The sequence below is a fragment of the Myotis myotis genome, unplaced genomic scaffold (genome assembly GCF_014108235.1).
Source record: "Myotis myotis isolate mMyoMyo1 unplaced genomic scaffold, mMyoMyo1.p scaffold_m19_p_10, whole genome shotgun sequence".
Lineage (NCBI taxonomy): Eukaryota > Metazoa > Chordata > Mammalia > Chiroptera > Vespertilionidae > Myotis > Myotis myotis.
The window spans coordinates 24082862-24107149 of record NW_023416314.1 but is presented as its reverse complement, the minus strand read 5'-3'; the positions used below and the strand labels follow the sequence as shown (position 1 = coordinate 24107149).

General features: G+C 40.9%; 1 protein-coding gene and 1 pseudogene across 2 annotated transcripts in view; one reads left to right on the top strand and one right to left on the bottom strand.

Annotated features, from left to right (window-relative positions):
• FAT3 (FAT atypical cadherin 3) overlaps positions 1–24288 on the top strand; it is a 520751-nt gene that overhangs the window by 110699 nt on the left and 385764 nt on the right. The window lies entirely within an intron of this gene.
• LOC118664529 lies at positions 9668–10164 on the bottom strand (annotated as a pseudogene).

Below are 24288 nucleotides of genomic sequence, written 5' to 3'. Positions count from 1 at the left end.
CACCTTTGACTTCTAGGTTGTTCATATGTATTTTTAGAATTTTCTTATCCTTCATTTGCTTGGCAAACCTGACTTTCCTTTAAGACTTAGCGTACATGTAAATTCCTGCGGAAAATCTTCCCTGAGTTTCTCAGTCTCTCCCGTGGGCCCCTGAGTCCCTGTGCATATCGATATCTGCACATGTTGGCCCTCACTGCGGCTCTTAGTGTGTGTATCTAGCTCCCTAATTAGGCTTATAAGCTTCTTACAGCCAGACTATGTTCTTCACGTTTATATACTTAATTGGCACAGTGCTAGCGCAGGTACTCAGTAAATGTTTGTGAATTTAATTGGAATTAGAAATAATCTCTGTTTGTATGGGAAAATGAGGACGACATGCAGCCCTCCCCCCACACGAGGCGGGGGAGAGAGAGAGGATGAATATGAATGTCAGCCACTGTCTTGTTATATTTTCACTCCGTCTGTCTATCTTTTGCATTTAATTTTTTCCTTACAGTTTTGAAATTGAAATTATATCCATTTATTTATAGTATTGGAACACCTGCCAATTTAACGTCACCTGCAAATTTAGTAAGCACATCTTTGATTATTTCGTCTTTGGTATCAATACAGAGAGAAATAAATGGCATTTTAGGACTAATCCCTGTGAAAAACATGGTGACGCTCTCCAAGGGTTTCTGAGACATTTGCTGTCTTCAGGTTTGCATTGACGTTTAATATTAATTTCTAAAGCTGGGGTCCCAGTAATCATGAGTGTTATGTCTCATACCGGAAATAAGCGGACTTGGGTCAGCAAGTCCCCTCACAGAGAAAACACCATGGGAACATAGGGACTGGCAAGAAACTCGGAATGCTTCTTTTTTTCCCCCCCACTTATAAAACAAAATGCCATTCCTTCCGTCCTGGTCCGGAATGATTGGAGTTCTTCGTGGGCCTTATGTGTAGACATACTACTTACTAAGTGGCCTCCTCGCTCCCATGGGAATATTGGGGTCCCCTGTTACGTAAGCCTGTGGTCAGGACAATCTGCTGCCAGCGTGCTCGTGGGGCTGGTAATCACAGACATTGCATGGATGTCTTGTCGTTAGATAAAGTGAAATCGACGTGGAGAATGGAACTTTGAATGGTCAGAAGATAAATGAGCAGCCTTGTTTTTTCTTCAGGATGAGAGTTCTTCCTGACTGTCCCAATGGTCTCTCTCTCTCTTTTTTTTTTTTTTTTTAAATAGAAGAACCTATTTTCTTTTTTTCTTTTTTTTTAAATCTTTATTCTTCAGATTATTACATTTGTTCCTCTTTTTTTTTCCCCCATAACTCCCCTCCTCCCAGTTCCCGCCCCACCCTCCGCCCTCACTCCCCACCCACTGTCCTCATCCATAGGTGCACGATTTTTGTCCAGTCTCTTCCCGCATCTCCCACACCCCTTTCCCCCCCAGGAATAGTCAGTCCATTCCCTTTCTATGTCCCTGATTCTATTATAATCGACAGTTCATTCTGTTCATCAGATTATTTATTCACTTGATTCTTAGATTCACTTGTTGATAGATGCATATTTGTTGTTCATAATTTGTATCTTTACCTTTTTCTTCCTCTTCCTCTTCTTAAAGGATACCTTCCAGCATTTCATATAATCCTGGTTTGGTGGTGATGAACTCCTTTAGCTTTTCCTTATCTGTGAAGCTCTTTATCTGACCTTCAGTTCTGAATGATAGCTTTGCTGGATAAAGTAATCTTGGTTGTAGGTTCTTGGTATTCATCACTTTGAATATTTCTTGCCACTCCCTTCTGGCCTGCAAAGTTTCTGTTGAGAAATCAGCTGACAGTTGTATGGGTATTCCCTTGTAGGTAACTGAGTTTCTTTCTCTTGCTGTTTTTAAGATTCTCTCTTTATCTTTTGCTCTTGGCATTTTAATTATGATGCGTCTTGGTGTGGTCCTCTTTGGATTCCTTTTGTTTGGGGTTCTCTGCGCTTCCTGGACCTGTAAGTCCATTTCTTTCACCAGGTGGGGGAAGTTTTCTGTCATTATTTCTTCAAATAGGTTTTCAATATCTTGCTCTCTCTCATCTTCTGGCACCCCTATAATTCTGATGTTGGTACGCTTGAAGCTGTCCCAGAGGCTCCTTACACTATCCTCGCATTTTTGGATTCTTTTTTCATTTTGCTTTTCTGGTTGGGTGTTTTTTGCTTCCTCGCATTTCAAATCATTGACTTGATTCTTGCGCTCCTCTGGTCTGCTGTCGGGAGTCTGTATAATATTCGTTATTTCAGTCCGTGTATGCTTAATTTCTAGTTGGTTCCCCAATATAAGATCGAGGGTCTCATTAGTTTTCTTGTAGATCTCATTAAGTTTATCGGCGGCTTCTAAACAGTTCTTGAGAGACCTTAAAAGTGTGGTTCTGAACTCTATATCTTCCATTGACAATTTTGTGCTGTTTCTTTGTCTCCGCATTTTGTTATGCTTCCTTGGTGCACCCCTTCTTTTTTTTTTTTAAATATATTTTATTGATTTTTTACAGAGAGGAAGGGAGAGAGATAGAGAGTTAGAAACATCGATGAGAGAGAAACATCGACCAGCTGCCTCCTGCACATCCCCCACTGGGGATATGCCCGCAACCCAGGTACATGCCCCCGACCAGAATTGAACCCGGGACCTTTCAGTCCGCAGGCCGATGCTCTATCCACTGAGCCAAACCGGTCTCGGCCCAGTGGTCTCTTATGAACCTTGCAGGAGGCTCACTCCTGTGCTTGTTCCCAACACAAGTTCCCATTTTGCGTAATGGGGATCTCCTAGGCCTGCTAACAGGCTATACTAACTTCTTTGCTAGTGACGAGTGGTTGTGCCAATGAAACGTTTCTCTATTGGAAATTTATTACCAGGAGGAGATATAGAAAAGGAGATATACAAATATGTTCCCCCAAAATAGCATGAAGAGTAGATTAACTCCTATAAAACCTTGAGCCACTACAGCCATTTGAATTATGGGCTTGGGAATGATAGGGTTGGCACAGAATCTACCTCCATTGGTAAGAATTCATGTATTGAATGTGTTCTATGTGTTGGGAATAAGAGGGATGGATCCGATAGATGTCATCGCTGCCCTCCAGGTTCTTAAGGTGCAGCGTGGCAGGGGAAAGAGGCCTGAGACAATGAACCAGAGGGTGATGAGGGTCGCAGTGAGAAGAGGAGACTGGGATCCCACAACAGCATGACAATTATAGACTAGGAGCCTTCAGAGACAGAAATCAAAGCAAAGCCTAAGGTTTGAGTATGAGTTACCAAGGGAAGAGATAGTGTTTCTTTCCATTAAATGGTGCCAAGGTAAAGACTGATACCACATTACTCCTAGGCTGGTGACAAGAGGGAGTTAAAAAGCTGGAAGGTGGGGAAAAGACTGGAGATGCCAGAGCATGTGTTTTGCTATCTTTATAGTCTGTCATCCCTCACCGATTCTACTTACTGTCTGCTCTATTTAGAAAAATACAAGCAGTGATGTTATCGTGATGAACTGCATGGGGAAGGCCAAAGGGGAACATTGCCTTTCCTTGGTGTTTACTGGTCTTAGGTGATTCCATTCTCCATACCCTTCTTGATGTGGATGGGTGTTTTTATCACCGTGGGTCTTGATTAAAGGTTATTTTTGTTCATGTATGTCTCCCATTTTCATGACAAGGTTGTGGAATGTGGAGATTGTGTCTCCTGTAGTTTTGGTGATACCGCTCTTCCGTAGTTCTCCTGTCTCTTCAGAGATTCTGTGATTCTCTGCATTTTTTTTATTATGCTGTTTTTAGTGACTGTTTTCAAGTCATTTTGCTCATCCACTGGCAGAGAATGCCACAGATCAGTAGCACTGTGCTGGCTCTTTTGTTCAGGCTGTCTATGTTTTGTCCTTGGGTCACTGATGAAGAAAAGACATGGACATACCCTAGGATGTTGCTCTACACTGTTGTTATTCATTGTAGGGAGTCTAGGGTCAGGGGGAAGGTGAACTGTTCAGAAAGGACCTACATATACATGTGAAAAGCTGGTTATATGCCTATTCCCCCATCCCCGCCCCTCAAAAACACAAATCTTACAATTCTCACTCTAACGGGTGTAAGTTTTCAGTCCTAACTTTACAAAATGCTAACATTATTTGTTGATCGGTGGAAGGCAAAACAAAGAAACAAACCAAAAATCCCTTAGCGGAACAAAATGTAGGGGAATAGTCCAAAATTTTAAAATAGTAGAGTCATCATAGACAAATATAAATTTATTTTTAGGGAGTCACCTCCATACAAATCTTAATGAAAAGGCTTTATTGAGAGGAGCAGATCATGAAATCAAGTGAGAAGGAAGAAACTAAAGACCAAAGGTTAATATAGAGCAAAGGAGAAAGGTTAAGTGGTTTATGAGATAACCCAAGCAAGAGATTGACTCCCTTTCACAGTTCACATGCCTAATGGAAGCACCAGTCCAACCAGCAATGAGTTAGTGTGAGTGTGTATGTAAGTGTTTGTGAGCATATATGCGGATTGGACAGGGTTTCAGAATGGGGTGAGTGTGCAGTAAAGAGATGTCTATAAAACACTGAAAAGAAGACACATGTCAAGAGGGTAGCTTTTAACTCAAGCATGTCAAACTCAAAGGCTAACATGGGCCAAATAAACAAGGTTTAAGATTATGTGGCCACAAGAAACAAAACCTTCAATTTTCAGAGAAATGTAGGTTTATTTCAATAAAGACATGCTGAATACAAAGGGCTGAAATAAGTGAGTAATTGTTAACATAAAATAATAGAGCATTTTAATAAAAATTAGTATTTTTCTTGACCATTAACTTACCAGACACTGAATAACTGCACAAATTAGTAAGCGCAATGCAAATAAACCTATTTTTCTTGTTCTCTGAAAGCGAAACATTTCCCGTTGCGCACACCAAACAAGTTAGTACGAGACTAATGACGTGGCAATCGGCTGCTAAAATATTCGCTGCTAGTATTAGTGGAGAGAAATGGTGCGCCTGCAGGTAAGACACATAAGGGAAATGAATGCAGCATGATTATAGTAATCAGTCATTAGCCAACGTTGTAATTTGTTATTAATAATTATGTATAGCAGGATATTGTAAAAATTAAGTTACAAAATTTTTATTATAACGTTTCTTATATACCGTTATTTTGGCTGGGCCGCAAAAATATTCATTGTGGGCCACAAGTTTGACATGCTTGCTTTACCTTGTTTTGGCTTTGGCTGGACCACCATCTTTTTGTTGAAATCCCCTGACAAGGTCACCTGAAATCAAGCTGACCAGTTGGAAATGTTCAATTGATGATATCTCTCATTTGTGTAATCCAGTTTTAACACTATTCATAGAAGCCATCTAATAAGTGTGTTTGGGTCATAAAAAAAATTACATCTAAGTCAAGTTTGCTTCTGTCCTCCATACGCTATGGTCTTACTGTGGAGGTACAAAAAGGGTTTGGAATTTTATGGGACTTTTCAGCAGAGCAGCACACACACCACACAGTCTGTACATATATGCAGGCAGAAATGCACAAAACCAGAAAATAGCATGAGATGCTGAAGAAAGTGGAGAGCAAATGATTTAGCAGTTCACATGTATGTAGTGGGAGGGAGGGTGGGGGAGAAGGAGGGAGGGAGGGAGGGAGGGAGGGAGGGAGAGAGAGAGAGAGAGAGAGAGAGAGAGAGAGAGAGAGAGAGAGAGAAAGGGGGGGGGTATGGGTTGCCTCCTATACATATCCCTACTGGGGATTAAACCTGCAACCTGGGAATGTGTGCTGACCAGGAATTGAACTGGCAACCCTCCAGTGCATGGGATATCACTCAACCAACTGAGCCACACGGGCCAGGCCAGCATAAAAGACATTTATATGCACTAACTCTATCAAAGCACAGTAAGTAGGGAGCCCTGGGGGAATGTAAAGCTAACAACTGCCCTAATGGAGCCCATAAGCTTTAAATAACAGGACACCTGAAGAGCTTGGCATGGTGGGAAACACAGGTGGCAAAAGGAAGCAAAATGACATTTACTAAAATGATCCAGGTATGAGTACGCTGCATTGGAGGATCAGGTTGAAGAAAGTGATTCAAAAGGGCTAAAAATGAATTAAATGTGTTCTAGAAAATTGTAGGAAATTGCTCGTATCAAGTATATTTTGCTGCGACTTTCTCCTCTACTTGTTTATTTTTTCTGCTACCTTGACCACCATGTGAGGCCTAGTTTTGGGTAACCAGTTATTTAATTCTGTTCAGACTACCAGCAGGCAAAGCTGGTAATATAAAATGTAAATGGTGTGCTTTAATTGCATTGAAAATTCCTCCATATGCCACCTTTTTGGTTTCTGAATACCTGATGGTGAAAGTTCATTGATGAACTTTATTAGTGAATCCAGGGGGACCATAATTGCTCTTTCATTTATTATTTTCAAATGAGACTGATGTCTTTATTTAAAATACTTTCCCACAGAAGAGAGTGGGGTTGTGTGTGGTAACCTGAGACTATTTGTTCTTTATATCAGATGACAATGTAGATTTCACTATTTGGGGGTTTCTGATGTGAAGTGTATTTTTGTCCACAGCCCCATGCTTACGTAGGTTGCAAATGCAGCATTCTAAAAATACAGACTGTCAGGCTCCTAGTTTAGGGAATTGAATAAATAGATACAAAACGAGGTATGTAACCTAACCCCCCAAATTGAGTGTGCCTCTTCCCTCTTCTGGGTAATTCTTGTACCTATCTTTTTGTAAAGCCTTGTTCTTATAGACATGTCTATACTTCAAATGTTCTCCTGTGGTGTTCTTTCCCTAACCTTGTTTATTATCTCACTGAATATCAGCATCTCTCTCACCCTTTATATCTACATCTCCTCTAGTACTTAATGTGTGTGAGAGTACTTAGTATTTGTCTTACGTTCAGGCTTGGCTGTGAGCTTCCTAAAGGTAGAAAATGTGTTATTCATCTTTGGAGCTCGTACACTTAACACAGCTGGTGTCTGACCCCAGAGCAGATGCCCACTCAATGTACAGGGTTAAACTTGTTCAAGGTTATGGAATTTTTCTATGTCTCTGTTAGAACATGAGATCAGATAGACAGCTCAGGGTATGAAGCCATAATCAGCCTTGACCTTGGGTACCTTACAACAGCATGCTCTGGGCGGTCTGTCAAAATGGCAGCATGGCTTGGGTCTGTGAAACAATGGGCTCCTTAGAAGTCAGTAATACTGTCCATGGGAATAGCCTTCAGCATAGAAGTCAGAAGGCCTTGTACATCTATGAGTAAGCCAGCAAGGCGCATTACATTTCTAAAGTGTCCTTGGGGAAAATTACTGTGTAGGAAAGTTATTTAAGGTAGCTAGCAATAGGCTATGTGAGGCCAGGCAAACATTTTCAAAACAAAATGTTTTCCTAGTCCTAGAAAATACTAATTTCAGTATTCAAGATGCGTATTTCACAGAAAACCTCTTGATGTGGTGACTGCATTCATCACCATAACTCTCTGGCTTCATCTAGTTTTGATTCTAAAAACATTTCCCAGTCACCCAGAACAGACATACTGGATTCTTATTTTTTTTCTCCGTATCTTTTTAAAAAATTGCTTCCCCTTTCCAGTCAAGATTCTGGCATGTGTAAATGTAGTACTCCCTTCCTCCGACAGCCACATTAAAATTACAACTAAATTACAGAACAACCGTCATTCAGAACCACCCGCAGTGTAGCTGAACAGAAATCTGTAACTAAAGTTATACAGAAGAAGCCACGATGAGACTAATAGGAGGCTCAGCGATGTGGAATGGACTGGTGCCTCACATACCTACATGGGGAGTTGAGAAATTGAGAGGGATATCTAAGCTCTGGAGGTCCTCCTTGAGCAGTAAGGGGTCCAACCCCCACCCCAGCCCCCAGCCTAGGGTTCCATTGCCAGGAACAAAAGTCCCATAAATTGTGGCTGGGAAAACCAGCAAGAACTGTAGCTGAGTGAGAGGGAGGGCTATTGGAGCCCCAGCCATTCCTCTTAAAAGACCCGCCCACGAACTCACTTGTTCTCAGCGGGGGGCCTTTCTTGGGCACCTCCAAGCCAAGCACAAGTAGCAGCTACCTGCAGATCGCTCTTACCTCATACCGGGTGGCCCTGGGCAAGGCGCAGGTTGTGCCTTGACCTGCACCTCTCTGATGATTAGTGACATTGAGCGCCTTTTCATATGTCTATTAGCCATTTGGGATTATCCTCTTTGGAAAAGGGTCTGTTCAGGTCCTTGCCCCATTTTTTAATTGGATTGTTTGTTTTCCTGGTGTTGAGTTTTATAAGCTCTTTATAAATTTTGAATATTAACCCCTTATCAGAAGATGTATCACTGGCAAATATGTTCTCCCATTCGGTGAATTTTCTTTTCATTTTGTTGATGTTTTCCTTTGCTGTGCAAGCTCTTTTTAGTTTGATGTATTCCCATTCGTTTATTTTTTTTCTTTTGTTTCCCTTGCCCAATGAGATATATCAGAAAAAAATATTGCTATAAGAAATCTCTGAGATCTCACGGCCTATGTTTTCTTCTAGGATTTTTATGGTAGTGAGTCTAACATTTAAGTTTTTAATACATTTTGAGTTTATTCTTGTGTGCGGTGAAAGGTGTTCTAGTTTCTTTCTTGTTTTGCATGTATCTGTCCAATTTTCCCAAAACCGTTTATTGAATAGCCTGTCTTTACCACATTGTATGTTTTGCCTCCTTTGTCAAATATGAATCAATGATAAAAGCTTGGGTTTATTTCTGGGCTCTTTATTCTGTTCCAATGATCTATATGTCTGTTTATATGCTAGTACCATGAAGATTTGATTAATATGACCTCCTGTGAAACATGCCATTGGTGTCTTGATAGGAATTGCATTGAATCTGTAGATTGCTTTGAGCAGTGTGGACATTTTAATGATGTTAATTCTTCCTATCCATGAACACGGTACACACTTGCCCTTATTAGTATCTTCTTCAATAAAATACCTAGAAATAAATTTAACCAAGGATATGACACACCTGTACTCAGAAAATTATAAAACACTGAGGAACTAGTGTTTTTTAGACTTTTCTGGTTGCCTAAATTCCTTTTTTATTGTAAAAGAATGATGAAAATTTACCTCTTGCTGTGTGGGGGATTTCTATGTCTGTTCTGATAGAACCCAGCTCTGGGACAGCAAAAGAAAGGATTGAACTTTATGATCTACTAGCTGAGATCAAAACTTCTCACTCTGCAAGACAGATACCACAGCAACTGCATGGCTTGAACAAAGGAGGCAGCGTGGAGGAGGGTAGAGAGGGCTCTCCTCACAAGTGAATAGGGAGGCAAAAGTCACAATAATTTTGCCCTTTTAATTGTGTGGAGTGCTTAGAACTTCTAAGTATGCTTGTATAGATGTTATTGTAACCAAAACGCAGGTTCAGCTGACTGCCACAAGAAAAGCCAAACTCATGAGACAAGTTCTGATGAAAAGTGAAAGAACTTTATTTAGGTGCCCTGACCTGGGAGAATAGTGGCCTCCTCTCTCAGAGACCATCCTGCTTCCTGCTTATGCCCAGGGTTCTTATAGGAATAAGGAAGGGGTGGTGGTTCTTTTTGTTTTCTTTTTATGTTTTTTTGGTTGTTGTTTTTTTTAAGAAAATTAAAAAAGGAACAGTAAAGTTTATTCCAGCTATAATGCAGGTTATTCTGACTTTAAGGTAGCATCACATGGCATACTTCTGAGTCCGTTCCCGAGATAGTCTGTTGTACTTTCTTCTGTCTGTTTTATAGATCCATGCAATCGCTGACACTAGGGGGGAGGGGTGTGAGGGTCACCTGGGTTTGGATCACATAGCTGTGAACAAATGAATAAAAGAACTTTAGAAATAGTTAATGCAGGAGACCACTGTGATCTTAGAATATCAAGGCAAATGCTGCCATTACTGTTAATATTTGGATGATAAATTCTTGTAAATTCAACCTTAGGTGGTTTGAAGGGGAGTAGTCTGTAGGAAAATGAACTGTCAAAAAGAATACAGCACCTTGATATGGGCTGTCAATGGTCCCATAATTGTGGCTTGGCAATGAAACATCATCCCCAGCTGGACCTGCAGAACATTGTGCCGGAGAGTCACAGGCCAAGTCACAAAGTTCCTTATTAATCCCTCTCAGTGCCATCGTCTGTGCTTTGTGCCTGGCTCCCCACTCTCTCAATGTGTGCTCAAATGTCTGGCCAAAACTCTTGATTACCCCGGTAGCAGGGAAGGCTTGTCTCTTCCTCTCACACCAGCTCTGCCAGACACAGGCACTGAGGGGCCGAAGCCTCCCTGGAGCTGAGCTGCGGCCTTGGCCTCCACCCCACGTGGAAGCTGGGTGCCTCCCTGGCCCTATGGGGCTCATGCACATGACACAGGCACAAGATGTCTGCTCTGGTGGAACTAGGGGGCGGTTTTTTATTCCATTATATTGCTAGCATTTGGCATGCACTCGGTTTCTATCCATTCATCTTTCTAGCTTTTTGGCCCGCTCGGTGTAAGAACCTGCTTACATCTGGTCAATGAAGGAGACACCCTGGTGCTTGCCCCCTGACTGTCTAGGGCAGTGGTTCTCAACCTTCCTAATGCCGCGACCGTTTAATACAGTTCCTCATGTTGTGGTGACTCCCCCAACCATAAAATTATTTTTGTTGCTACTTCATAACTGTAATTTTGCTACTGTTATGAATCGTAATGTAAATATCTGATATGCAGGATGTATTTTCATTTTATGTATTTCAATTTATGTTACAAATTGAACATAATTAAAGCATAGTGATTAATCACTAAAACAATATGTAATTATATATGTGTTTTCCGATGGTCTTAGGTGACCCCTGTGAAAGGGTTATTTGACCCCCAAAGGGGTCGCGACCCACAGGTTGAGAACCGCTGGTCTAGGGTATCAGAGTCACTGTGTAGGGCGTGGGCTGCAGGACCTGTCAGGAAGTCTGGAGATGCTGCAGCCCTCAGCCTGCATTCCACATTGGACATGGTGCAGGCACATCTGGGAAAGCCGGTTGGAGTCTGCGGAGCACCCCTGGATTCTGGGGTGCCTGAGTCCTCTGCGCATCCCTGACTCTGCCCGCTGCTCTAAAGTTGCCCCCCAGCTGCTGCTCACCCCGCCAGCTGCCTGAGTTCCAACTGACTGTCTATGGTAACATGATCACATTCTATTCATTTATTTCTCCCACAAACATTTGTTAAGCATTTATTTTGTGTCAGGCATTCAGGAGATGTGCTTCAAACAAAGAGTTTCAACCTGCTGGGAAGTAGAAACTCGGGCTGCTCTGAAAGCACATAAAGAGAATGCCTTACTCCCTGTTGTTCATGTAAGAAGGACTGTGGAACCATCTATTGAAAGGCCCGTGTGCCTGGGATATGAGGGAGATGGGTTTACGGTGTGTGACAGGTAGTCTGTGGAGGGCCTTTTAGAACTTTTGAGTGATTGGGAAACTAGTCCACATTTGTTGATGATTTTAGCCTCTCAAACAACCTCCTGAGATTAATAGAAAAGATATTACAATTCCCACCTTATCAATGACTGACATGCAGCTAAGATGTTCAGCGTCTTGCTCAAGGTCAGGGCATACTTCAAAGTTTTAGAATTCTCCCACTTTCACCGCATTCGTTTGCTCACTCACTTGTTGAATAATACGTATGAGCATTTACTAGTGTAAGGCCGAAAATCCAGGCTCGGTATTATGTGCTACCCTAACATCTGGTAAAATCAGGAAGGCCTTGAATGGCCTAACTGCAATGGCCTAACTCCTCCCCACTCTGGTCCTGCAGATAAGATCCCTTGGTCAGATGCCCCCCCTTATCAATGGGACCAGGCACAGTTCCCGCTCATCCCTGCCAGCCCGAAAAATTATTCAAACAAAGCAATCACATAATCCAATGAGAGCCAGGGGTCACTGTTCCCCTTTAGTACCACAAAGCCTGCCTGCCACTGCCTCTAGTTGTTCACTTTGTTCCCGAGTACAGCCCCCTTGTGACCCTGCATGACATGCGTTATCCTCCTCTCCTGCATTGTGAGTGCCTGTGACTAATAAACTGCTCTTGCTCTCATCTGTCCAGTGTTGAGTGTCCTGTGTTCTGCCATTCCCATGACCCTGTGTTGGGAACCCTTCTCTCAACATAAGGTAGACAGGGGGCCATTAAAACAGTACCAGAAATGCACATTTCAAATGGAGTAAATTCAAGGAGTTGATATGTTTTGGAGATGACTGTCTCTGTCTATCCTGAGTTATGGGGCAAACTGATGGTAGAACTTTTTCTCTAGAATTAAGGAAAGCATTTTCATCAAAGGGCTCTCAATGCTCAAACCGCAATGGTGAGTATTTTGGGGAAATGCAACCCAGGGGTGAAAGGCAAGAGGAATGACTAACTTTATGTTCTGCTTTCCCGGTAAGTGCCCATGAAACAGCTGTTCTAGTTTCTGCTAAGATTACCTGCAAAAGGTACCTAATCCTCCACATGTTCCCCTTCAGTAACTTTATATGATACATGAGAATTTTCCTGGGAGATCAGAAAAGCTCCAGTCATATAAATGGAAGCAATGCTTATTTTACTGTGACTATAAGAGAAGTAAATACTGAGTTATAGCACAAGGGGAGTCGACCAGTGGCCAATTTTGACTTGAATAAAATATGTTCATTGGATGCTGCCTAACCAAAACATATGAATAAATAAGTCATGTAAAGTGAAATTATGACTTTATGCAAGAAGCAGTAAGAGGAGATATTAGGAGAATTCCTGGCAAACGTTTGTTGTGTGAATGAAGCTTAAAAAAGCAACTAAACCACTCTGTCGGTTCCTGTTATTCATGTTTATAAGTGACAAGAGTCCAGTGGTTCTCAACCTTCTGGTCCTTTAAATACAGTTCTTCATGTTGTGACCCAATCATAAAATTGTTTTCGTTGCTACTTCATAACTGTTATGAATCGTAATGTAAATATCTGATATGCAGGATGGTCTTAGGCGACCCCTGCAAAAGGGTCATTCCACCGCCAAAGAGGTCGCGACCCACAGGTTGAGAACCGCTGGACAAGACATTGTTGCAAATTTAGGAGTTAGAATGCTTCACTTATAAGAAACAGACTGTTGCCGAAACCGGTTTGGCTCAGTGGATAGAGCGTCGGCCTGCGGACTGAAAGGTCCCAGGTTCGATTCCGGTCAAGGGCATGTACCTTGGTTGCGGGCACATCCCCAGTAGGAGATGTGCAGGAGGCGGCTGATCGATGTTTCTCTCTCATTGATGTTTCTAACTATCTCTCTCCCTTCCTCTCTGTAAAAAGTCAATAAAATATATATTTAAAAAAGAAAAAGAAAAAAAAAGAGACTGTTGATCAGGAAGGAAGACTTGGACTGTCAATGTAATCATAGCTTCATTTCAGCATTTGTTGAGTTGTGAGTATGCATTGCAAGGACAATACTAAATTATTCTAATCAGTTAAGCTGGAATCCTACTGTTTACACTCCTTGCTCATCTAAATAAAAGTATCTAGGCAAAGATATTTAATTTTTTATGTATACTTTGAAGTATTATTTTTGTGTGGAATATTTATCTCTTCATATTATATATTAGGATCCTAGTGATGTTTTTAGCCTTGCATTATCGCTTCCTAAATCTAATTCCAAAGTACTTTTTGAAGAAAAAAATAAAGCAATTAGAGCATAAGCTCTGAGGTTATACGAAACTAACACATTCAAGGAAATAGTATATTACCTATTACAGTGTATTTGTGCATTAATCCAGTTTATTTTGTTTAGAAATGCTTTGAAGAGTTTCTAATTGAAGGTAGATTTGGATTCGTTGGTATTATTCAAGGAAAATTATAATGTTTTATTTGTTCTAATAATTTCTCAGAAGCAAATTAACTAATGAAATGAAGAAAGGGTCAACACCTACAATATAAGAGCTTTGTGCTTGCAGCTCTGTCCCTTCAATTACTGCACCTTTTATTTCTCTCCATTGTGAGATTGCAGAGCAGAGAGATTTAAATTGCTGATGATGAAGTGGAAAAACACCAGTTACCAGTGGACACCAGGTAGCAAATGGACTATTGAGAATAAGACTATTAAGAAAAGACTCAGCCATCTTAATACCTGCTACTTGGAAATAATAGTTAACATTATTACAAAATGGATACATATTTGTTAAAACACACAAACATGCAAAATATAATTTAAAAAATTAACATCTTCTTTCATGCTGTCCTTCCATAGAGGTAACCATTTTAATAACTTGATGCTTCTACTTTACAGATTTTAAAATATGCATTTTATTTACTTGGTGAAATGGTATTGTTCAACAATACCATTTTTTACTTAATTATATTTACTTTTTACTTAATTATACATTTGGGCATCTGCATGTCAGTTCACAGAGATATATATCACTAATTTTAATATAGTAGAAATGTACTATGACATAAGCCCTGTTTTTGTTAGTGAACATTCGGATTGTCTTCCATTTTTTATTACTTCCAGCACTATTACAGTGAGTAGATATCTTCACTTATGTATTTCTGTTAATCAATATCCTTATAGTGGATATTACAGATTGAATAATAATAGTGATAGCCGTTGGTAACTTTATGGTCCTTACTACGTGCCAGATATTCTGCTGAGAAAGTGCAGTATTCCCTCTAATCCTTACCACAACCCTATTAGGCAGGTTCTTTTATGTTTCCTCTTTTTATAGCTGAGGAAATTAGGTCTTAAAGAGATTAAATAATTGCCCAACGTCACCTAGCAAATAAGAAACAGAATCTGAACTTAAGCCCGGGTCTCTCTGATTCTATAGGCCATTGATGTCCTCTTGCCACCATCGCCATGCCTACATCTCCATTGGAGTTTTTCCACCCAAGCACATTCTCTCTTCTCAGCTTGAATTTCTACTCCAGATTTCTCTCCCCTTTGCTGTCCTGGCAGCCAAGTATGAACCCCCAACCTCTCCTTTGACCCTGAGATCTGGAGACAGGCCTGAACTTCCAGTCCCGCCCTTGTTGTGCCGGGAGCCTTCCTCCAGCCCGTGTTGGCCTCCCTTGCTTAGGTTACATCCCTGGTAGATGTGGAAGCCTACCTAAGCCTGAGAGCGGGAGGGGAAAGTTCCCTCTAGGTTTTCTGGATTTATAATGCCTTTGCTGTCAGCCAACAGATTCCAGCTGACCAGCAGTCTCAGAGTCGGTCACAAAGAGCAGCTGTCCTCATAAATCGGGGGTTGGTGGGGGAAAGGAAAGAAAAATGACTGCATGTCCAAAATGGAAAGTCATCATGCTCTTTGGTGCTTTGAATCATACTGGCACAACCAAGTATTGGGAGCAGCCAAATAAATGAACTGGATGATGTTGGCATGTCATTCGGTAAAACTCATATTGCAAAAATAACCACCAACTCATGCTGATGCTTAGACAAGTATGTGAACTACAGTGTACAGACTGTACAGTATTTGAATGACCTCTGGGTACTGTGTGGGAGGAGTACATTTGTCTGGAAATTGTCTGTGTGTCCATCGTAACTCAACTCTTTTCTAAATCTTATCCTCGTTTCCCCTTCAAACACTTCTTTTTCTACTTTTTATTTTCTTGTGTTATTTCTAAACAAAGTTGTTTTCTAACATTTGTTTATGTGGCTCGCTGTCTTTTAGGCTGTGAGATCTGTGTGGGTGTGGATCCTCTCTCTTTTATCTTTCATTCTCACCATATTTTCCTCTACCTTTTTTTGCTTCCTTTCTCCCATCCAAGTTTATTAGCAGCCTCTTCTCTGCCAGGCACTACGAGACACATCATATCCCTAGAGGTACATGAGTGTGTGAAAGATGCATACTATTTTCTTACAAGGCTCATTATCTAATAGAAAGTGCTGGCAAACCTAGACTCTCGCATAGTATCTGACACAGAGAAGATACTCAATAAATGCATTTATTACATTTATTTGTTAAATTCTTACAGATATGGAAACTGATTCTCAGGGTTATTGACTGACTTGTCTGCTCATTCATTCAGCTCAAGTTGTGAATGCCTGCTGCCGTGATGCCATTCCAATCTTGTTTGCCCAGTTAATGTACCGTATTTTCCCAAAGTTAAGAAATCAATATTTTAAACATTTTGCTGGTTTTCCTCTTAAGGCCTTCTTTTTTTTGACATCTTAAGGAGTTGTTCTTCCTGTTTTCTCCACTATCTGATGATACATTCAGTGGGAGGAGGTCCAAATCGTCTCCCTGCAGCTCTTTTGCTTAGCTGATTACATTCAGTTTGAATTTTGAAGAGTAAGACAATCACTTAGCATATTTATCTTTTTCTTTTTTTGACATCTTTATGGGCTCAGAACACTCCGGTTCCTATTTCATCTGTGCACTCTGTCCACCTCCACCTCCAATTAGGGCATCAGCTGATGTCAGTAACAATAAGGCTCGTGATTGGAGGAAGCCTGTTTGACAAGGTAGGGGCAGCTACACACCCACTCAGCTCCCTCCTTGGCTGTCTTCCATGCATAAGACACCCCTTGATGTTCAGTCTAATAATTTTAGAAAAAAATAGCCTCTTATACACGGGAAAATATGGTAGTTATTTTTATTGTAATATACTAAGATGAGGGTGATTTTTCAGGGCTCATAATCAGTGTTAATTTTCTAAGAATTGGCATATGAGAAGGGAAGGTGGTCAAGGGTTATACTTCCTTTACTTTTTCAAGGTGATCATTTGCATGAATTTTCTAAAATATCACTTATTGTTCCACAGTGTGTTTTTGGCATAGACCCCCCCCCCATTGACCCTATGTCTATGCTATGTAAGGTATAAAAATAAATTCTTGTTGCCTTGGCCGGGTGGTTCAGTTGGTTGGGGTGTTGTCCTGTGAACCAAAAGATTGCAGGTTTGATCCCCCGTTGGGGCATGTTCAGGAGGCAACCAATTGATGCTTCACTCACATTGATGTTTCTCTCTCTCTTATCTCCCTCTCCCCCCATCTCTAAAAAGCAATTAGGAAAAAAAAAAATCCTTGGGTGAAGATTAAAAATAAATTAATAAAATAAATTATTAACGCACAGGTTCTGTTGTGCTATTTTCCCCCTTAGTAGTTTTATTTTTGTTTTGTATTTTATTTAATTTTTTATGCCAGAACTATTACCATAATATATATTGTCAAGTTGGGCAAATTTTACCCATGTGTAGAATTTTCACTAGTGTTTGACTAATATAAGATGGATGATGGAAGCTGATAACAAAGCATCAGTTGTATCTTATGTAAATTATTGGACTACAGAAAAAACCTAATAATTTCATCTGAAACCCACAGCATATTATATGTAAGTTAAATTAGAAGGACTGAGTCATTCTTGCTATTCTCCACAGAGCAGTAACTATAAATTTCACCCTATATGTTCACTTCTACATTGCATCTTTAATAACCGTCATTAATAATATTCTGAAATCAGGCACCCAGTTGCTAGACTGTAAGTGTAGCTTATCTATATATGAACAGGATTTTTTGTTCATAAAGAAGTTAATTGGACAAGTAATTTTTGAAAAATGCCTTTGAAAATATGATTGTGGTAAAATGTGTTCATGTATATATTTATACAACCAAACTTTACAGAGTATACCATTTTGGAAAACAAGATTAACAGGGTAAAGAATAGAGGAAGAACTAAGTTTACAAGTGGGCTCCTCTGGGGGTGGGGGGGGGAACAGGTCATTTTAAATGTCAATTGACTTCAAAGAAAATAATAATTCAAATTTGAAAAGCTTCCATACATCATGGTAATACAATGAAAACATGACATTTTAACTCCTTGGAATTCTAGTGTTGGGTTATAACCCTACTGTCCACTACTTACTGTCTGTAAACTGTGATTTATCACAGGTATTAAATAAACATTGATGACTGGAGAAATTCATCCACCCTCCACTCATCTACTCATTGACTGATTTCTTTTGGGAGGCAAAAAGGAGAGTGGAGTGTCCAAAGTTTCCTGAGAAAGGTCCAGAAAAGTGATCTTCAAAATCATTCTTCTGTAGAGACAGAAAAGGACCAGGCTAAAGCTGTGTTTAGACAATCGAAATAATTGGACCACATATTGATAGACTGGCTTATTTTAATTATCTTAAATGAAGGCACCAAATCCAATAGATTGCAGAGGAATGAAAGGGCCTAAGCACCAAATTAGCGTCTGGACAGCTAATTTTCTATGGCCCTGTATATATTATGTGAATCAAAGCATTTGTCTCTGTCCCCCCCGCCCCCCCAACACACACACACATACACACACAAATGTGTTTGTACTAAACAACCACACATCCCGTGGGAGTTCTCGTCAGCTGCTGGAGTAACCAAAAAGGCATGGAAACAGTCCTCAATCACAAAGAATAAAATACCAGCTTTTAGTACTCTTAGGAATTGTACTGTTTAAAAATAACCATTAATGATTTGATGAAAGGACTTCTGACTGGTTAACTGGCTAATTGCAACCTTATCAAATCTCTGTTCCTAGATTAATACTACTCATGAATAGTTAATTCTGAAAATATTCTGTGTGCAGGGAATAGAAAAGGGTTGAGCCCACATTTCATACAGTGTAGCTTCCCTGAAACAAAGGGGTTTTGGGCAGGCACTATATGCTGTAAGTAGGAGATAGGGGAAAGATAGCAATACTTTCCATGAATTCCTCTAAGGACTCATATGGGAAATAGAGGAGAGCCTGCCTTTTTTTTTGGTAGACTCATCTTTGTTTTGCTTTAATTTGCTCTCAGAATAAAACACTCCAGAATTGTCCTTTGGGGGGCTGTTACCATGGATTGGTTAGTTACTTTATTGACTGTGTATTAACATTCTCGGAACTGCATGTTCTGCCTGTTTCTTCACTAAATTATACTTCCCAATGTAGGCAGATGGTGGTGCCTGTTTTGGAGGGACACGTTGTGTGTGTGTGTGTGTTTTTTCACACGTGCTATTTGTTTGGACATTGTCCATCTTTTATTTCAGTGGTCAGTAGTGGGAGGTCAATTGCAACGTACAGGGACAAGATTATAGGATTTTATTTAATTTATTCTCTATTTTATAAGCATTGAGCACGTACTTTGCTCTAGATAATGTAATCAAGTGCAATTAAAACAATTCCTAGCATTTCTATCTTTCCTGTTTGATCTACCCAAATAACACGACCCAGAACTCCACAACCAATAGCTGTAAGTTTGGTATTCTCCAGATATTTCCTCATGTCTTCCTCTCTTGTATCCTCATCTCTTCTCTAAGTCTTTGTTTTACCTTTGCAAGGATAAAAGTGCATGCAAGTGACTTTTCTAAACAAAACAGCTTACAAAGAGGAACTCTCATGTTTACCTTTATGGCACAGAGAACTAAAGGAGGGTTTGACATTAGTTGTCTATTATTTCTACCAAGAACTTGCCCTAGTGTCCAACTCCCTTCAGACCCCTACTAGCAGACACTCTCTCTTTTTTTTTTTTAAATATATTTTATTGATTTTTTACAGAGAGGAAGGGAGAGAGATAGAGAGTCAGAAACATCGATGAGAGAGAAACATCGACCAGCCGCCTCCTGCACATCCCCCACCGGGGATGTGCCCGCAACCCAGATACATGCCCTTGACTGGAATCGAACCTGGGACCTTTCAGTCCGCAGGCTGACGCTCTATCCACTGAGCCAAACCGGTTTCGGCAGCAGACACTCTCTTAAGTGAAAAGCTTTCCCCAAAATTGGGAAGGTAATTATGATTAAGGAAGAGAGTGGGGACCCCAAAGAACAGGGGAGAGAGAAGGTTGGGGTATAAAAGAGTCATCTCCACTTTGCAGAAGTAGCTTCTCCTCCCCCTTATCCAGGACAATAAGACATGGCTCCTGCCTCTAAAGAGGATTCAGTCTAGTAAGGGAAAGAAAAATCAGCCCACAGTCACAGCATTGTGTGGTAAGTGCTAAAGGCAAGCTTTCCATAGAACGGGCTCCCCACAGGGTCATTGTTTAGCTACTTCCTTGAGTGTGTTGGTATAACTTTCTGTAATCTGTTTCATATTATTTCTTTCAAAGGAGGTAAGTATAGGAACTGGGTCCCTGGAGGGTATACAAAGCATTCAGGAGGTCTACACAGAAGACATTTTTTCTAGCAAACAGAGGGGAGCTGGTGGTGGCTTACTTTCAGTTACACAGGAGTTTTAAAAAATCAAACCAAAACAAACCTCATCCTCTGGGTGTTGCTATTCTTATTATAGGTAGCAGAGAAAAAATACGCCTTTCTCAAAAGTAAGATTTTTCATCTATAATATATCTGAAATCTAAGAGGAACATTACATCTTACACGTTCTAATTTCATTTTACGGAAGAAACTGAAACCCACATATGTTAGCAACAGTAGCCTATATTTATTGAGCGTGGTCTTTGTTTCAGACCCAGATATAGTTTACATTGATGATCATTTAAGTCTCACAACAACCCTAAACTCTAAGAAACAGATTCCGTGGGAAGGCCATCATATAGATGAAGAAGCTGAAGCCACACAAGGTTAACGAACTTGCCCAAGTTCACATAATTTAGAAGGTGGTAGAGACTTGAACCTAGATATTAATGGCTCCAAAGCCCATGCTCAGGACCACAGTGCTAAACTATATAATCCAACAGAGTTACTACAATCTTTCCGTCTTTTGACCTAGAAGGCAAGGCTCAAAGAATTTGCCTTCGAAATGTCTCTCTATTGTCTGGGCTAGTGGTTCTTAAACTTCTCTGTATTGTTTTAATTTTAGTACATGTGCTGTGAGCACTAATAGTTCTTAAACTTGAGCATGCATCACTGTTATCTAGAAAACTTGCTAAAACCGAGAGCATGGGGTCTGGGGTGGACAAATATTAAGGTGGCCTTCTACAATCCCTACCTCTTGATGTTTGTTCCTGTCTTGGTATAATCCCCTCTTTTGTGCGAGGAATTTATAACTTGCTTCTCACCAGTAGACTATAGAAAAGGTGATGGCTATCACTTTCATGATTATGGTGTTGTAACTGGACAACCAAGAGTTCTGGGCTGCAGGTCACTACTTCCCCAATTAAGCAGAGACAGGGTTGAATCTTATATGAGTGTTTACTGCAATAATGCTGGCATTATGGGAGAGAAGCAAGTCATCCACAAACATCTGCTCTCCACCCCACCATGAGCCAGCTGTTTATATTGGGTAGAAGGAAAAATATTACATGGAAAAGTAGGAATTGCAGACATGGGAAAGTAGGCACTCATAATCATTACAGGTTATAAATCATGTGGGCTGGGGAGGGGGCGTGTCACAGAGAGCAGGTGCTCCCGGGTGCCCAGGGACCAGATTACAGGTAATAGGGGCTGGAGGTTGTAAAGAGCAGGTGCCTCCTGGACTAGATTGTTTTGGCCACAAGGTTGTAAATCTTTCCGTAATGATAGGCAGTTCTCTGAAGGAGGATGGACTGCATTCTCATGTTAGCTCCAGTGTCCCAGGGTGTATAACTCCCAGGGAGTTTAGGATGTCCTCTCTCTAATCAAAACAGAGCCATCATGGTTAACAGAGCATGATTAATATTTCTTATAATTGTAGCTGGTCCCAAATATTCTATTTCTACCCCTAACAGTATGTTTTATAAAGACTCTTTTGCTAACAGATTTGCTGTAGAGACAATGCTGGCTTGATGAAGTCTGTAGCCATCTGAGCAAGCTCACGTGGCAAGGAACTGCTGGCAGCCTCCAGGGCCCGAGAGTAGCCTCCCCCAGATGATAGCTAACAAGAACCTGGTGCCTTCAGTTCCACAATCACAAGTAAATTAACGCTGCCAACTATTGGAATAATCTTGGAAGCAGATAATCCCCAGTCAAGCCTCCAGATGAGAACACAGCCTGCCTGACAATGTGATTGCAGGCTCCTATGACTCTGAGCTGAGGACCCACCTAAGTCGTGTTCAGACTCCTGTCCCATGGGAACTAGGAAATAATAAATATGAGCGATTCTAAGCTACTAAGTTTGTGGTACCTTTTTCACACCAGTAGATAATTAATACAAGAGTTTCTGATTCAGTGGATCTGGGGGTGGGTCCCAAGAATTTGAATTTATCAGAATGTCTCCTGGTCCAGAGACCTCACTTTGAGAATCACTGGCCTAGAACCTAGACAATTGCATTATATCCTCCTTGTTCTCTTCATACACTCTCTTACCTCTCTCTTCCATTTCTCACACTGCAGCCATAGAACTTCTTGAGATGCAAATCATATTAATGTTTCCTGAAAACCTTTCAGCACCTTCCCGAAGGTGCATTCTCTGCTGCTGCAGCCCGGCTCCCTTGCTATCTCGCCCTCCTCCCTTCTGACACAGGTCCTTCTTTCCATTCCCCAGTTCCCTCCTTTGCCTAGACTCACCCTGTCCACCCAGATTAACTTCTGATCTATCTTTGGATGAACCTGTACTCACCTTCTAGCACAAGTGGCAGCCTCCTTAGCAAATCCTTCTCTGACCTCTGCCTGGATGAGGAGTCCTTGTTGTATATTGACTTGGGGATGAACTATATGGGCTTATGAAACTCATCTGTCTGTGTTCAAATCTCAGCTCCACCATTTTATTATCTATGGAAACTTGGACAAATTAATTAACCTTTATGCGTCTCCATTTCCTCAATACTAAAGTGATATGCTTAGTTACTTCATCGTCTTAGGAAAATTAACATCTCCCACATTAAAATGGGATTGATTGACTGATGGTACTGGGTTATTTTATTAAGAGAGAAAAATCAGATGAGTTAAATGCATGGAAACATGCCTGGCACTTGGTTTCCTCTCAATAAATGGTGATGGTTCCTGCTTCCTGTGTTGTTATTACTGTTGTGATCTCCCATAGACACATGTTCCCTTATTTCAGTGCTTTGTAATTCTGTATTTTTGAATGTCCATCTCCCCTTCTAGATTATAAGCACCATGAGAGTAGGACCCATGGCCAATCTTGCGTCCGTTCTGAGCTCCTGTGCTTGGAGCAGTACCTGGCACAACATGGACAGTCAAAGATCCAGTGCATATTTGATGAATGAATGAAAGGTAACACAACCCCAGTCCAGGAGGGCTATTCCCTGAACAATATGTTTTCTTTCCAGTTGGCAGTTTCCTCTATATTTCAGTTCCTAACTGTACCAGTCCCTGAGTTCTACCCTTCCACTGGGTTATGATGAGTCTGTTAGGTTGTCCTTGATCTTGGGTTCCAGTGGACTCCGTACTATCACCTACAATTTGGTTTTGCCATGGAATATGGAGGAGATGTACTCTTTAATAATTGTACCTGAGCCCTGGCTGGGTGGCTCAGTTTGTTGTGCGCATTGTCCCAAACACCAAAAAAGTTGCAGGTTTGATCCCCTGTCAGGGATCATGGTGCATACCTAGGTTGCAGGTTTGATCCCCAGTTGGGGCACTTATGGAAGGTAGTTGATTGATGTTTCTCTCTCACAGTGGTCAATCTCAATCTCTCTCTCTCTCTCTCTCTCTCTCTCTCTCTCTCTCTCTCTCTCTCTCTCTCATCAATAAAAACATATCCTCAGGTAAAGATTAAAAAGCACCAACACAATAGCCCAGCTAGTGTTGCTCAGTGGTTGAGTACCAACCCATGAACCAAGATGTCACAGTTTGATTCCCAGTTGGGGCACATGCCCAGGTTGTGGGTTTGATCCCCAGTAGGGGGCAGGCAGGAGGCCGTCTATTAATGATTTTCTCTCATCATTGATGTTTCTATCTCTCCTTCTCCCTTCCTCTCTGAAATCCATAAAATAAAAACACACAATAATTGTACTTGGGTCAAAGTCTTGAACGTTTTTGCTTCCTAAGATTGTCCTTCTCACTTCAATGTTATTTCAAAGTGGTACATCTACCAGAGGCTAATAGCACATCATTGCTCTAAACCAAACTATGCTGGCTTCTCTCTGAGATCAAGCCCAGAACTCAGCTGCTTGTCTTCAGGGCTGGTCAGAGTGCTCCACAAGAGATGATGACACAGCTCTCTTTGTACTATGCTGGAGGGTGGCTCAGTTTCATTCTTGATTGCTGAAAGAAATGCATTCTGTAGATTTTTTTTTTTTTTACTTTATCCTGAGAGCTGGCTTAGAAAACTACAGTCTGCAAGATTCCCTGGAGATGTTCTCCTCTCTACCCTAATTTAGTGACCTTTCTTCTGAAACTTCTTTTGAATGTCTGGGTTTAATTAAGAGTTTTTGCATGCAATTATGGAAGTTACCCATCTGCCCCCTTTGTTATTTCTTCATCTGAT